At 37.1% G+C, this 17862-nt stretch overlaps 1 protein-coding gene across 2 annotated transcripts in view; it reads left to right on the top strand.

Moving 5' to 3' along the window:
* bmpr1b (bone morphogenetic protein receptor type 1B) overlaps positions 1–17862 on the top strand; it is a 244543-nt gene that overhangs the window by 48970 nt on the left and 177711 nt on the right. For both annotated transcript variants that reach the window (XM_031902001.1, XM_012965653.3), the window contains exon 3: positions 16745–16794. The gene's annotated coding sequence lies outside the window, so the exon portion shown is untranslated. The remainder of the gene's footprint in view (positions 1–16744; positions 16795–17862) is intronic.

Here is a 17862-nt window from a genome sequence, read left to right as displayed (position 1 = left end):
TATTGGATTTTAACAGTTATCCAACTTAGTCATTACCATCACTTTACAAAATGCAGTATTGAACGGCGAATTATACACTTGTTTGGTAAATCATAAGAAATAGACATACAAAAAATGTATCACAAGAACTGTTCTAACGTGCCCCTTTTTCGGGCTGTCTATCCGCTGTCAGTTGTCCGCCGTCACTGGCTAGTTTTAAATGATAAGTTGGAAATTTTTAGGAGAAGGGAAGAGGGGGGAAGGAAGTTCCAGGCAAAAAACAAAACATAACACAACAATCTGGATAGTCCCATGTATATCCAAATGGTTGTGCCATTATTTTATACTTAAAAACATTCCCTAATATTTTATGTATCTGTCAGAATGTCCTGGCTAGTTACCTGGTTTGGCATACACCTTGTCAAGAATTACCAAATTGTGCAGATTTGATTATGTTAGATTGTCCAAATAAGAGGACCAGAGTTGCCAGACGGCCCAATGTTTCCTCCTAGCATCGTAAGATTCCGCATGTAGTTCCTCAAACCGCCGTATATCTTCCATCTCTGCTATCCACTCTGTAAGCGTAGGTAATATTTTAGTTTTCCACTTGCGAGGAATTATAATCTTGGCAGCGTTTAAAGCAAATTGGGTTAAGGATTTTTTGTATTGGGTGATGGGGGAGTTGTTGTGGTGGAGAAGAATTGCCGCTGGGTTGCTTTCTAGTTTCATTTGTAAATTATTGTTGCAAATATCGATAATCTCTCTCCAGAATTTTTGTATTTCTGTGCATTCCCAGAATATGTGTAACATTGTTCCAGGAGATTGTTCACAACGCCAACATTTGTTCGAAACACCCGGAAACATTTTACTTAATTTAGTCGGAGTATTATACCAGATGGTAAGGATTTTATAGTTATTCTCCAGGATTCTGCAGCTTCTTTGGCCAATGTATGATTTGGTGATAATTTCCTCCAGTTCTTGTTGTGAAAAGGTTATGTTCAAGGTTTTCTCCCATTTCACTAGGTGTGGTAGATTTGTTGAGGAGGTGTTCTCCTGTGCCGAGAGGATTTGGTATATTGCTGAGATATTCCGCAGGGGGGGTTGTTTTTGTCGGCAAAGGTTTTCAAAGTTAGTGTAAATTTGGTCTCCTGTGCTACCTTTAAGTGTCGTCGATATAAAACTGCGAAGCTGTCGATATGTAAAGTAGTCTGAGGTTGTAAGTGCAAACTTCTGTTTAATTTGTTCCCAGGTAGGGAGAGCACCATTCGGGCAGATCTGAAATAGTTGAAGTGTTGGGTTGTGTGTCCAGTTCGCAAAATAGCCTTTTTGTTTTTTTGCACTTAGTCCCATACCATGCAAATGAGCTTTCTAGAATCTATTTATCATTAATCATCATGTCCTTAATATATGCCCCTCTTTCTGATCCATGTCAAATCACACTATTTATGTTCTGTTTGGTCTTTTTGGACAGCTTCTTCACATCATGTTGCAGGGCATTAAGTAATGGTCTGTGAGTCCATGCAAGGTCTTTGCACTTTTGAATACTATTTGGTTGGAAGAGAAGTTTTGGTTGGAGAGAAGTGAATGAGGCAGCTTTATGTACTTAGTGCAGTAAATTATTAGACAACACTGCTAATAATTATTTGTGCGTATAAATATCTGTGTAGTGGAAATGGCAGAGACTTCTGTACTGTGGAGAAATGGCAGAGATTTTACAATGGGAGAAAAGTAGAAATTGCTACATTTTGCTCACAAACACTTGCTTCTGTTGATTATCCCTGAGAAATTACTACATTGTAAAGACAGGAGGCTATAAATTATTTTAAATTTAAATTTAAAGTGTTGTTCCCTTAGTAGACTTTAATGAGGACTAAGGCAAATGATGCCAAACTGCCAATCCTAGTAAGATGATGCTGGGAAGTCATAGGGGCACATTTACTAACCCACGAACGGGTCGAAATGAGTCCGATTGCGTTTTTTTCGTAAAGTTCGGTATTTTGCGATTTTTTCGTATTTTTTGCGATTTTTTTCTGCGTCTTTACGAATTTTTCGTTACCAATACGATTTTTGCGTAAAAACGCGAGTTTTTCGTAGCCATTACGAAAGTTGCGTAAAATCTTGCGATTTTTCGTAGCGTTAAAACTTGCGCAAAAAGTTGCGCTTTTTTCGTAGCGTTAAAACTTACGCGAAACTTCGCACCTTTTAAGTTTTAACGCTACGAAAAAGGCGCAACTTTTCGCGTAAGTTTTAACGCTACGGAAAAATCGCAAGATTTTACGCAACTTTCGTAAAGGCTACGAAAAACTTGCGTTTTTACGCAAAAATCGTATTGGTAACGAAAAATTCGTAAAGACACCGAAAAAATCACAAAACATACGAAAAAGTCGCAAAATGTTCGTTTTCAAGTCGGAACTTTTCCAATTCGGGTCGGATTCGTGGGTTAGTAAATCAGCCCCCTAGTCTTTTCTATAGTTATATATATATACAGTAGCCTAAAGTTTTAAGGGTTAGGGCGTATTCTAATTCCTGTCTGAGTTTGCTTGGAATACAAAGAGTTTAGTTCTTCCCCTGGTTCATATATGGCCCATTTTACTTGCCCTTATGATATGCGTTGCGCTTCTGTGCCTTGAAGCATGGAGTGGCATCCTTGCTTCTTTGTACTAAGTCTCTAGAGGCCCATTGTATTTCCATCAGTGGCATTTAAGAGCTTCATATTATTTATAGAAAGAAAATAATACAAATAAAAATAATGCAACTTGTTTGACATTAATTATAAATGGGTTTCGTCAAATGAAGCATTTAATTTAAATCTACATTAGGGGTTTCCAGCGGGAAGCCTGTGGGTCTGATGTAGTCTTACATGGAAGTTTTATTACCATCAGCCTGCCCACAGGCTGATAAGACTTCAGCTATGCTATTGTCATTTAATTATAATCCAGCCCACATACATGGTTATTACGTGAATATTGGGCAAGAGAATATTATTGACTTTTTGGAGATTTACTGTGTGTCCATATGGCTAAAAATCCGAATCCAACATAAACTAGCTAAAACTTGCTGAGATCATGTAGAAGTCATTGGCAGATGTCCTTTCTGTTTCCTAAAAGATCCTTCTTTTGCCTCAAAACTTTTGAGGTTTTGAATTTTTGATGCTGGTTTTGTGCTAAAATTCAAAAAGTTTAAGTTTTCGGGGCAACAATTTAAAAAAAGTTGCCGTTTCTGAGCCTTTTTAGCTCACAGACTTTTTCAGTTCAGATTTTATAGTAAATGTAAGACATTCACGGAAATAAGTTCATTTAAATTTTAATTTTTTAAAAACAAAATAGAAATGTTAGAGTTTTAGTAAATCTGCGAATTAGTGTTATTGCCATCTAGCACCTTGGCCTGGTTGCTAGAGTTAACTGGATCCTATTAACCAGATATCTGCTAAATTTTCAAACTGGAGAGCTGCAAAATAATTTAAAAAAAAAACAAAAAATGAAGACCAATAGAACATTTCTCAAATTATCTCTGTTTATCCCAGCATGCTTTACCACCTCAACTGCAAGGTTGGATTTGGGGCTTTTTAATAACTGAAATGACGCAGGCTGATAAATATGCTATAAATAGTAATCGTGAAGGTTATGTTTGTACATTAAATAACAACTAGATACTTAAATATTTACTTACTTAGATATTCTATTGGTCTGTTTAATATCTATTGACGGCAACTGTCCATAAAAGATTTTGATGTTAAATTCATCAAACGGGGCCTGGATATCAGGTTTGGCTTAAGCCGCTTCCCAGTAAGGATCGACAACAAAGAGATCCCATTTCAAATCTATTACAGGATCTTTTGGTATGCCTTTTGGTATTGAAATTGAAAAACCTATTTTTTCTCCAAATCATCATTTATCTTTAGATGATCTTGTGTGTTATTATGATGTTGTCTCTTGCTCAAGAAGATCAAGGGGCCTATTTATTATGGTATGTAAAACGAAATCCACCAAACAAAACAGTGTAAAAAGCTGTATAAAATAAATGGTGTTTTTGCCCTCTAAAACTCCAAATTTTACACAATTAATTTACATAAGTTCTGGCAGAAGTAAAAAAGTGTAAAAAAAAATTACACCTTATTATTATAATTATATTATTATTATATCCTTTATATATAGTGTTCATATATAAATCAGTAAATTGTCATTTTTAAAAAAAAATCTATTTTATTTACCATATTTTAACATCCCCCCAGATGCTCCAGATACTCATAGTGAGGATAGGAATAGGTCTAGCAGTTGCAGCATTCCTTTTACAGCATTGATTGAATTGATTTACATATGTCAATAGAATTTATGTAGGAATAAGAAAGGAATTTGTTGAAAATAGGAGCTTTGTAGGTTGCATTCATTTAGCTAGATATGATAAGCAAGTGTATGAACACAGTGGCCACATCAGGCGACATCACAAAACCATGTAAATTAAATGATAGCTACTGATAAGTAATTAAACAGATTATCAATTATTGTCACATTGGGGATTGTAATCTAATCTTCCTTTCACTAAGCACAGGAGTCAGCCTCCTTTTGACAGTTACATCAAGTTGGGAGGCTACCGATGACAGAGAAATGCAATGGTAGAATTAATTACACTGCATGTAAGTAAATGGGGCAACCCCGCTAGAGGATATTCTGGCTGAACTTGAACTAGCTTAAGGGGTATATTTATCATGCTTTGTAAAAAGTGGAGTAAAGCATTAACGGTGATGTTGCTCAGGGCAACCAATCAGCAATTAGATTTTAACAGTTAGAAAACCATCCGATTGGCTGCTATGAGCAACATCACTGAGAATGTTTTACTCCACTTTTTACACAGCATGATAAATATACTCCTAAGTGTATAAGTGGGCCTTGGCTGTGGCTCATAATTGTTACAGCTCTACATACTCAACAGGGACATAGCTAGATATTCATGAGCCATTAGAACAAACTTGTTCAAACAGCCATTGTTTAGAGCCCCAAACATCCCCATCCAATCATCCAAAATTTTCTTAATCCATGTGACATTCAAATGACAAATTTGTGGGAAGATATAAAATAATTTGGCAGATGAAGCCTATTATGGGTGCAAGCTACAGATCAAAATGTCTTCTTTTCAGAGATGAATATCTGTGGGGGGTTATTTAATAAAAGGTGCAAGGTTTGCTACAGGTCTAATTACATACAGAAACTGATAAGAAGTTAGTGTTTTTGGGTTACTGCACCTGGGCAAATGTTGTTCCTTGTATTGCAAGTTTCTAAACTTGTAGTAACCCCATAGTGCTTGGTATTGTTACCAATTGGTGTGTGACTTATAGGGCAAAAATGTGACATGTGACCACATAAATAAGTATTGAATTTGAATAGTGGTTGACGTTTTAATTTTTACTTGTACTGCATTGATTTCTGATAATTTGCTTGTTTTTACACCGTAGTCCATGCTTTGTACCTGGGAAGTGCTGCCTTTTGATCATGAGTTCCTTGATTTGGGCAATAACTAAAGGTGGGAACTGTATGAGTTAGGGACGGCATTAATATAATGTATTTACAGTGCAAACATGTAGATACACTTGCGAGTATTCCACTTACCCTTTCTTGTTGAGAACTTTCATAATAAAAGTTATTTGCAGACCCTTTTAGATTTGTTCACTCAGCTGTACCTTTGGGTTGTAGGTTGTCAAGAGTGCAATGGAAGGTGTAGTAAAATGTCAGTGTACAATGAAGTAGTGCTGGGACATCACCACATTTTTGTTTAGTTTCTTCTTTGTCCATTTGATGGTCTCACTTCTGGTGCAGAGGACAGATTGTTGTATGCAATTTTGGAATTAAGAAACAAGGTATGCTGATACAATACAGCGGTAAATAGATTTTGTTATGTATTATAGAACATGAAGCTAAAGACAAGCCATACTTTTAAAAGGAAATAACACGGATTAGCCATAAAAAAACGTAGATCAGACTTTTTCAGTACTTGACATCCTACACTTTAAATTCTTACAAAACCACCCATTATTTTGTCCTAATACAATTCCAAAGCTTAAAGTGAATGAAGTAGATATATTGTAATTCCCAGCAGGCTTGCATGTAATCAAAGTGAGAATAGTTTATTTACAAAAGACATAATTATAAAAGTACGAGCAGTGCAGAAGCCACAAGCAAGCCGAGCAAGATCTTTGTGAAGTGCAGATGTTAAATAACTTTAAGTGAACGTTTGTTTATACGGTAGCTTTAAACTGTCGAATGCATCAGGCATGGCTCTTATCATGAAAAGGAAAAACTTTCCTACAGCTAACTATATTAGTATTGTTTTAATTACTTTTCCATTTAAAAGACGTCAAAAAAGAGAAAAGAGAATGGAAAATACAAAGAACGCACATACTGTAGCACTGGCTTTAACTCTCTGTGATCTATAATCTACAGAAGCAGGGACCTAAGTGCAAAATTTGCAACCAAGCTCCAATCAGAACTTTCTGCTGTACCCTACAGATATTATTATTGCTGGCATTCTGCCACTGTCGCTGCCACTATTTTGTCTTATGGAGGTCAGGCATGTAATTGCAACTCCTGCCCCTCTGGTATTTTCACCACTGTCTTCCATTGTTACTGGACTACAATTTTCAGAATTGCTCTCTTCTATATAAGTGAAAGGGATGACTGAAATGGGGCTTAGTTGTGCATACCTGCTCTCAGGCATGGTGAGAACCATGCCTCAGGCAGAAGTCTTCCAGGGGAACCAGTAAGTTGCCTTTTGGGAACATTACATGTGCTCCCTCAGAGTGCATGGAATTTTAAGAGCCAAACTTGAATTTTTAAATATCTGTCTTTTTTAGTGTCCTACTTTTTATAAATAGGCTGTTTTGCCCCAGGCTCTACCACCACTAAAGGTGACCCTGCTTATTATATACTGTCTGCACTTTTGAAAAAAACAGGAAAAGCCAACTTTCCATCTGTTGTTAAACAAAGGAATTTACATGTAGTGATCTAAACATTTTTCCCAATTAGAATTATTACTAAGGGGTATATTCAAGACTTATTAAAGAATTTGAGAGCATGACATTTATGTGTCAAGATATTTGATAGTTGTACCTTTGTCTCATGAAAAACGTTACAAACAAATTTTATGTTATTAAGTTTCTCTAAAGAGCATCTGTATATAATAACAATATAAAGTTAATTATATTACATACTTTTTCCAGTAGTAATCTAATTTTAAATATTAAAGAGCAGATGCAAACAAAATAATGTTTATTTTTGTTTTGGACAAGGTTTTAGTAAGCAAACTTTATTTTTTCAAAAACCTGCAAGCCAAACATTGCATTGGAGTTTTTCACTATGTGAAAGTATTATTATTTCTATAAATGCAAGTATTTGAAAAGTGCTAACATATTCTACAGCATAATAAATAAAGGGTGCATGCATCGAACATACATGCACATATAGATTTTTCTACCATTATGTGCCCAGTATAACAAATAGCAGCATTCACCCATTTTCCTTCTCACACATCAATAGTGACATTTACATCTGCAAACAGCATATGTAAATTCCTGCTTGGATTGTGCCCTGTAATGGCTAAACTGAGCTCAGGAGAGGAGGATAGGAGAAAAAAAACATGTTTTTCCAGCAGAGTGCACTAGAGCAGAGTTTCAATGAAAACCAGCAGTCTCTTGGTTTACTAGACTGAAGCGCGTGATTTGTAACCTGAGTTGAGAAGAACTATAAATGCTCAGATAGCCAAGAGCCAAAATCAATCATGGTATGTGCATGCCTGGAGAAGTAGGGATGTGATGCAAAGAGCTAGCACAAGTTCACATGTAGCAGATTGTGATCAGAGAGGGTCAAATTTAATTTAGTGGAGCTGGAAACTGATAAGAGTTTAGACAACATAAGATCAAAGAAGTAGTGGATCGGACAGGTTTAGGCTGACTCTTGGGCAGGTTTACGGATGGGTGGTAGGTCAGGTTCCTCCCCACTGTGGTTTCTCAACAACGCTTTTTAACAAACTGCCCTAGTGAAACACCACCACTACATTTATTTATACTCTCACATGGTTCCTCACCACTCCTTCAGTGACACCAAAGGTGGGTTTATCAGATGCAAGTATATAAGGAATTGCAGCGTTTTAGTAGGGTTAGAGTTGGCGCAGGTTGACAATATTTCAACTTGCATATCACTATTAAGTGGAGACAAAACACTCATTGGTAATATAATTAAATGAGTAATCCTAGGCAAATGCCTAACTTCACAATGGAACATATAACCTATATATAGCTGTAAATGCATACATAAATACTGCATTTTTGTCATGTCATTGGGCCGAAAGGCAATTTTAGCTAAACTTTGTGAACAGTGATATGTTTCCAATAGGTAGATAAAAATTTTATCTACCTCCCATTTGCTTGGCCTTGGCAGCTATTGGATATGCTGTCTGCTGCATCTTTTTTAGCCACAAATATTGCTTAGTGCTGATTGTTTTGTTTTTACTGGCAAGGTGTTAATAAAGTCGTTAACTATTGTCTTGTTTTCTATATTCTTCCTGATCTGCCATCTCTGTATCCCAGCAGAGCATGAACAAATGGTTATTTGTGGTATTGTGATTCCCCAGTGATGGAAAATAACTAGCTGAAGAGCCCTGCTATAGACAATACTATAAGGAAAAGGCAGTTGAAATCACTCACATCACCACTTCAACAATCTGTATCTGTTTGATCCCTGCCATGTATCATTTTGTTTGAGAGTGTAATTCACGGGAAAGGAGAAAACATAGTAACACACCCATAATGACTAATTGTCCATAAGAATATTTGCAAAGAAGATTAAACATGTAACACGGCCAATGTATTTCTTCTGGCAAAATAGCACAGGTGTCTCGAGAAGATATCATCTTTCACCTTTACGCTTGATTTGAGATGTTTTTCTCTTGTGTTAACAAGTTTAAGACATGTTTGCTGTATAGCTTATGCAAAGTGGGTGCACCTCACACATACACACACACCTGAAAAGAAAACATAAAAAAACTGTGAAAGTATTAACTTTGTTTTGACTACATAACTAAACATGCCACAAAAAAAGATATTAAAACATTCTGTCCAATGTTCTTGATTATATAAAAGGTATTTTGGTTTTCAGGCCAAGCAATGAGCAAAACCAACTTTTATAGTTCTTTTTTTGATTACTGGAAAAAATTTGCTGGCGTCTTGAGAAACATTTTTTTAATATTTTGAAAAGTACCAGAATACAATTAAAATCAGGTGATTAGTAAACTGGCCCTGGATATAAATATATATTATTTTTTGGTGTCTAATTAAAGAACATATAAGTTCATCATTGGGACCAATGTTCAAGGGGCAGACTTTTTATTTAATTCCCCTGTTGAGTGCCATCATTACTGAAATCTCCATGCACTGTACTAGAGACACAGAGGAGGCAGCAGTTTATTGAAAGGATAAAAAAAAAGTTCCTGAAGACCATAGGTCCATAGACAACTATGGAAATTGTCTATTATTTTGAAACAGCTGTAATATATCCTCTAGGCAAGGGAGCATCCCCCCAAAATGTATTATCTTAATGCATTCATTTTAATACTTTTATTGAAATACATTTATATATGGCCTAGGGTATATATATATATATATCAGAAATAAAAAGTTCACCACAATTAACCAGAGATCACCCTTGGTTAAATATGCCCCTAAATCCTATAAATTAAATATAGATCTGTGAGCTCTTTCATAAAGAAAGGGCTTATAATTGATGTGCTCACATTTTTTCAGATTCCCATTTCTATTAGCTCTTGTGCCATACTTATAACATATAGAGGATTTAACATTATTATATTGCAGACTGCACTAATTTAAAGTATAGAAATGTATACAGAAAGACTGAATTGCCTATTGTTTATTAGAATTAAAATGAGAATGCCGGTATTTCAATTTCAACATAGAACATTTTGCTTGGACAACACCTCCTGGTTAGCATCACTGTTGTATGGTAGCCTATGGAAAAAACTGTCCATAAACCAAAAAGGTTAACAGAGATATTGCAAGTGGTGAAACAACCAACTATATTTTTAAAATATTTTTTTAATAATGCACTTCCAAGAAATGGTGGTGTAAATTGCCTGGAATAAGTCATAAACATTGGGCTATATGATTTTTGTTGATATATAAACCAAAACAATAGAGCTTTATATGGTTTTTTTTATCAGATTTTTATCTGAGATCTGGTTTCTCTAATGTCTTACGTGTTAAGGAGTGAATGGTTTTTCCTGTTGATTGAACTTCCCTTAAAGACTTAAATGGTGCAGGTAATTTTAATATTGGCTTTAAATATGTACTTAAAGGAACAAATGTGTAACGTAGCCAATTCATCAAGCAGAATAGCATCAGTGTAGAAGCATTGTTTTATATAGTGCCATAAAGATATGCATAGTTTTTCAAAAAGGATGATTACATCAAAATAACAAAAAGACACATGGGAGGAGATACAAACATTTTATAAGCAGTAATAGAGAAGAAATACTTCTATGCTGGGGAATACATGCATGCCTGCACGGATTTTTTTTTTACGTTCGGTAGTCTTTAAATTATCTTGCTACTCTTGTTTTGTTGGGTTAAACTCTACTTGCTTAGACATGATACTTTTTCCAAGCCAGTCGGCCTTTCCCAAAGTCTGATTTGTTAGTATCCTGTATGTCTAATTTTATTGTACTTGGCACCATTTTTTAGTGCTGCTGCATTTAATAACTCATTAAAATAATTCACACGTAGCTGTCCAACTCTTCATGCTGTTTACATTTTAAAAACCGTTTCCACAGCATCCTTTCTGCAACATGTATCAGCTTGTAAAACAGGAGCATGTTCTGCAAACCAGCAAAACTACCTAATAGCTCTTTAGCATTGATTTCAATCGGTGCTTTTTATATAACTGCTTTTCTGTAGTGTCTTTACAAATAAATAACTGTGGATAATAAAGTGTGTTTTTAATTGGTGAATTTATTTTGGAGTGTGCTAGTTTTTTCATTTAACAGATAATAAAAGGGTCATTCATGGACACTTCTGCAAGAATGGTTGCTCTGAAATGCATGCAATTGAGAGCATGCATTTTTGCAACTATTGAGGCTGGAGAACCCTGGAGCTACCGCCACCCTGCATCTTTCTCGCAACTTGCACCTGATTTGCATCAAAATGTAACAAAACTGTGTCTATTTTGATGCTATAATTTTGGAAAAAAATTATACATTATAGAAATAAAACAGTGATTTGTGTCTAAAAGTGCGCACTCCAAGTAAACTCTTTACATCTCTTGCTAAGCACCAAATCTCAGCATACCCCTTCAGATGGCAGTACATGACAGGAGTGTTAGTACAACTTTAACTGGGGAGTAGGTTGTTTATATCTGGTCTATCACCTAGTTTTTTTATAATGCATTTCAGTTTCCTTACACAGGCGTTAAAAGTGCTCTCCTATTTTCTGTCACATTATCACAATTGCATATAATGACAGAGCTGTAAAATTCAGTACATCTGTCTGCTCTGCTCTGAACTTTCTTTTTTATTCTGTTCTTATCATCTTGGTGTGAATTGATACTTTATGAAATATTTAAGATGGAGAGGCTGGTCCAACTCCATTTTATGGATGTTTTTTGGAACCCTGGTATGTAAAAGATTAGTTACAGATGGAAGACCACAGGCTTGTTACCTGCACTAGCACCCAGGGCAGGGGCATCTTTGGCCCCTGAGCCACCCAAAGCAGCTCCTCTGATACCACCCCCCCCTCAGCCCCCTGCACTTACCATTACAGCACCAGAGGGGGTCCAGGGGGCCTGGTGTAGAGAGCACAATTATTAAAGCTTTTTGCCGCCCCTGGTAACTTTGTCTGCTGCCTGAGGCAAGCTTCTCAACCCGCCTCATCGTAGCAGTGCCCCTGACACATGGGGATAAAAAAATGGCCCCTTATGAATTTGCTGTTTCAAAGTTTGCATGTATATCAGAGTATTGAAAAATATTGAAGAAAGGGTTGACACTTTGGCACTTAACAGATCAACAAATAAGAGCTAAAGAATCCCAGTAGATGTCCAGATTTAAACTGTTGATGCACCCTGTTTATCTTTTGATTTAGTCACAGAAATACCCTTGCTGGTATATATTTTTTTGGAAGCTTTCTACACATGACATAAGGAACATTATTTCTAGTGCAGCATTGCCAGTTAAACAACATTATAACCTGTTACAGGCTTCCCATGCTGTCTCTGGTTTCTTATCACATCTTTTGACAAGTTTTTACTTTTAGAAAGAACTATGACAGAGTGTAAGAATGGTTGAGGCTAGAAAGTTTGACAACAAACAAAGTGTTTGCAAATTGTGAGCTTCAATTAAACAGCTTCTGCATTAGGACTAATTAGCACAGTTATTATCTGGAAACACAGTACACATCATTTTCAGTATGGACACCTAGTTTTTGATTGGTTCAATATGCGTTTTTCCCAGGTGGAGACCCACACCCCACTCCTCCCTTAGACACTAAGAGACATTCTTGTGCCTAACCCATTTTTCTGTATTCCTGGTATTGATTACAATCAGGTTTTGACTCTACTCCACTACTATTCTTTGCCAAATGATTGACTGCTTATTCTACACAGTACTGAAAGCATTTTCTGCTGTAGCATCCCACATCTGCAGAACAGGAAATTATTCTTTATTAGAAATTATTGTAAAAGTAAAGCTACAAAAGTTCCCATTCATTTATTGAAAATCTACTGATTTTGAAAGCTTTGCTTTGCAAAGACATGAACATGGTTTAAATAAATCAAGGAAAAAACCTGAAAAAGAATCCGTTAGCAACAGGCTTCAACATATTACAATATCACTTCATTCATATGCATTCCATCTCTCAGCCATTGACTGATGAGCATGAGGTCAAACACAAACATTTTTTGAAAATCCTGATGCTGGTTATTCTTAATGCACAAAGTTTAAATGCAGTGCAGTTCATCTGACCTGTATTGTATTATTCTGCTGTCTGGTACATTAACTATAAAACCTATTCCTTGAGAATCCATTGCTTATACACGATATACAGAATGGGAAAAATGACTGTTTTATGTTTTTTCTAATGCAAAACCTATTTGTTTAGATGTCGTAATGTCTACTTGACTGAAACCTTTAGTAATTTTTTTCTCTAACTTTCCCCCCATTAATGGTTCAATGTATGAAGACCAGCCCAAATATAAACAAGGAGCAGATTAACACTGTTTTTCTTAACTATGGGTCTAGTGTATTTTTGGCTGTTTGGTGGTATGTATATGTAGTAGTGTGCACTGTTTTGAATGTTGGCTTTCATACTGTTCAACATGCATTAAGTCTAATACTACCCTGACAGTTGTTTGTTGTGGCAGCTGCATATAAATTCACATACAGACTAGTCTCTTATTAAGTATTACTTAGATTGCATGGCAAATTATTGCAGTTTCTGATTTTACTAATGTATATAATGCCATGCTGTCTAATCATGCCTTAATGATGAATATGTGGATTATATAGTGACATTAAAAAAGAAAGCAAATAGCACACAACGGAAAAAAAAATAAGCCAGCATAAAAACTTAAAAACAAATTTGGGAAGCATCTTTCTTACAACACTTATTTAACTAATTTGTTTATGTGTTCAGGTATCTTAAGAAACAGTCACAGGATCTGGGATGATGCCTGGCCTTTTATTTTGGACCTTACAGTCCTTCTTTTCTTTTCCAGCCTTTTATTCAAAGGATTGCTGGTGTGCTTGAGACCATTGTCCTTTTGCATGATCTATTTTAACCAAGCTTTAGTTGCTGGACATATGGCCTCACATTTTACTTTACAGTACTATGGAACAAACAAGAGTTCATAGTGGGCTTAGTGACTGGGAGTTCTCCAGGACCAAAGCATCCAAATTATCACTCTTCCAACACTGTTATTGTGTGCTGCTACTAGAACACAGTGTTTGGCTTACCCAAGACGTGCTGTTGTGCCTAAAGACCAAACCCAAACAACTCTACTTTGGTGACAGCAGAACTGTATAATTTATGAAATGTGCATGTATTTCCTTTAGACCATTTTCTTAAATTTGATCTCTTTTTATGTAAATTGGACATGGGTCGCTTCTCGCTCTTATAGTGCCTTGGGGCTTGTCAATCAGGGCTTGTAAAGCAGAAGCTAAATTTTTGACTGATAGGAAAAACAGGCAGTGCAGTTAAATGGTGTTGTCGGCTTATACTATGGTGACCACACAGGGTCAGAGCTCACAGTTTTCTTATCACAGTGCTGCCGCTTCCTTTAAACTTCATGTATGTGACTTAACAATAACAACTACAATAACTCTACAAAAGTCTTCTCCTACACTAAGGGGCACATTCATGAAAACACGAGTTCGAATCCCAAATGGGATAAATTCGGATTGGATACGATAATTTCTTAAGATAGCAAATATCACGAATATGCTTACAAAAAAATTGTATTAGTCACGATAATATCATATTGGCAATCTGAAAGCCATGAAATGTTCGTACCGAACGATCGTAAAATGCAGGAAAACCTTTCCGACTTTGACTTTGTGCATGATTTTGGAAGCCTCCCATAGGACTCAATGGCACTCTGCAGCTCCAACCTGGCCCAAGGAAAGTCACAATACCGAAGCTCGAATGAATCCGAAATTCACAATCACAAATTTTATTGCAAAGTACGAAAAAGTTGCGTAAAATACAAAAAAAATATGCTCGGAGCATTTGAACGACTGCTCGGAGCATTCGTGGATTAGTAAATGTCCCCCTAAGTGTTTTTAATGGTGCTTTTTACTAATTTCCACTTACTTTATTATTTATGCATGGCCCTTGCCTGCTTGCATTTCCTGCACCAGCGTAACGATCTGTGCTAGGACTGCATGCAAGATTTAACTTGAAGCCCCCAGTGCTGAAGAAGATAATTTGTAAAGGAAAAATCATTAATTATAGGTGGCTCTACATGTTACAATCCGCTTCTTTGGCGAGGTCACCAAATGAGCGGATCTTCTCCTGATATACCAACCTAAGGTGGTATTTATATTGGGCATCGAATTACAACAATGGGCATAGGGGACATTGGGGCGAGGGCTACATCAATGAGCCAATGCGGTCCCTGATCCATCAGGAAAATCAAACCTGCCTGATCAACACCTGGCCAATTTTTGGTCAGATATAAATCAGGAAGGCCCGTTGGATGGCCCCTTACATGGGCAGATAAGCTGCTAAATCAATCTAAAGGACCCGAAATGGTAGCTGAAATGTGTCTGCATATGGCCACCTTAAGGGAAAATGAGTAAAAGCATCATTAAAAAAGAGCAGTACAGAGCAGTGCAGAGAGGCGTTTTTCAGAAAGAGGATTTTTTTTTTTTACAGAAGAAGCGTAAGGTAAGAGAGGCTGAAAGGAAAAATGTCAAATTATTCTCAATATGAGGAAGTGGTTGTGTTTTTTTACAACAATTTATTTTACTAACACAGTGGGTCTATGTCAGTGAGTTTGTGATTAAAAGTCGATTGATTAAATCATTGCTCTCAGAAAAGATCTAATCACAAAAGTGTCAGTAGTTACTTACTTGTAAAACCAATATTATTAATATTGCATCAAAATGCACTCCTTTCACTTTCAAATAGTTGGACTCAGTGCTGCTCAGTCCTTCCTGCCATATGTTTGAACTGAGTGCTGATGGAGGGGAACCCTGGAGCTAATGTTACCTCCAGACCAGACAGCACATCCAGGGTTCCCTTAGTGCCCTGTGTTAACTGGCACAGTTCATTGCACAGAAACAATATGCCACACATGTCACTTGCAAGCTTAACACCAGAAAAGATGCCAGACAAAAATATTTGGTGCAGTTGCACGCGATTTGTAATTAATTGCACATGCTGTTTAATTTTGGCAAATTGTGGTAGACCCAGCACAGTTGCGTAAAGAACATAGCCCCTTTGCAACTGCGATGACGCTAGAATTCAGGGAAAAAAACATGGTGATTGCACTCAAACTTGCACTTTGCTCACTGCATTTGCAGACATACAAGTGCTGTAATGTAATGTTATGGTGAAGCTAAAAAGAAACATTTGCTTCCCTCATAGAGCAGTGGCACACAGATTTGCCACCCGTAGTAAAAATGTGCTACTGCAGGCGACAAATCTCCCAGAAATGCCATCCTCTTTATTAATATTTGAATCCCCACAAGCAAATTACATAACTCACAACAATTAGGCTTAATTGCAGGAAAATGTCAAAGAAGGCATTAATGTAAATAATGTAATTACACTTGTGAGGTAGCTGGATATAAAAATTTTATTAAATTGGCATAGAAACTGGTGATGACAATATACATGATACATATTGATCAGATTTGGTAAATGTTTTGCTAATGTACTAAATCATAATGGCATAAGTTATAATAAAATAATAGAATGATAATAATATGTTAATGATGTATCCTAGGCATTATTAAAAGGTTTTGTAATAGTAAGCTGGACAGAGATCTCTCTGAGCTACCGAATGCTTTTCTATTCTGTACTTGACCCAAAAAAGCTTTCTTCTCTGATTAAATAATTTGCCAAGGCTCCAGTTGAAGTGTTGAATGGTTGCCATGCCCCGACAAGACCCAACACTATGTTGTACCTTTTTCACTGCTGACTTATGTGTTTTAGTAAGGAATAAAAGTGAATGGTTAAAAGATATTAATGTAACATTGTTCTGATTTTTTTTAGGAATTCCTAGAAGAAATCCAGTTGATTTGATTATGTGTGAAGATTGCAAGGTAGGAGGAGCATTGTACTTTTCCCATATACTACTTATGTGTAAGAGAGATTAGATACAGTGAACATGTGGGAAGGAAATTCTAAACTGGAAAAAACAGTCCATATGACTACTGCTAATACTAGCAGAAGTGCAATAATCCAGGCTTCTGTCCTAGTGAGGCTAGTTTTACATTGTCTTCTATAATTGCTTGATTTATTCTTTAGAAAAGAACTAGTAAATGTAGTGCCCCTTGAGCATTGGTGTTTTTTTCATAAACATATTAAAATGCTATACTAACACTAACGTACCTAAAAATTCTACCTTGACTGTTAAAACTCAGTATATTGTAATCACTGATCCCTTCCATAATAAAGGTGATGTTGGTGTCTACTTTCCTATGCTCAATATATGTAGGTTATTGTGCATCATATTTGAGATACATATCACAGCCCCGTACTGTACACTAGGATGTGATATCAGCTGAGGGTTGTGTGCAAATATATAAATAGAGAAAGATTCTCTATTGCTTCAGGAATATGCGTACACCTCAAATCCACTTGTTAGCGTCTTCCCATTCATAAAACTTATATATAAACAAAGATAGAAAGGCCTGGATCCGGGCACAGCGTAGGAGGAGGGCCCACATGACGGGGCTGACAATGGGAGCCCCGATTGGTCAGCCCGGGCACGGGGTAGCAAGGGTTAAAAAGGGGGTGCAGAAGGAGGCGCCAAGCAGTTGCGCGGGAAGACAGCTGGAAATAGGATAGGGCAGCAGCGGCGCGAATCCAGCAGCGGCATCCGACCCACTCACCATGTCCACCCTGGAAGATCTGCTCGGCAGGCTGAGGGAAGAGGCGACGCAGAGAGGAGAAGCCTGGCTGCGGCAGATGCTGCAGCAACCGGGACCCGAGGCGTCTACAGAACGGAACCTGCGGCCTCGCCGCGCCAGGCCCCCCGACCGGCTCAGTCCTTCACCAGCGCCAGCGGCGAGTGGCCGCAGGCGCAGCAGCAGCCCCCGCACTCCACATCAGGCGGCCGGATGCGCCGCAGCCCCTGACAGGCAACCAGGTAGCGGGCCCCCAAACCC

This window comes from Xenopus tropicalis, chromosome 1, assembly GCF_000004195.4.
Source record: "Xenopus tropicalis strain Nigerian chromosome 1, UCB_Xtro_10.0, whole genome shotgun sequence".
Taxonomy (NCBI): domain Eukaryota; kingdom Metazoa; phylum Chordata; class Amphibia; order Anura; family Pipidae; genus Xenopus; species Xenopus tropicalis.
This window is presented reverse-complemented; position numbering and strand designations above follow the sequence as displayed.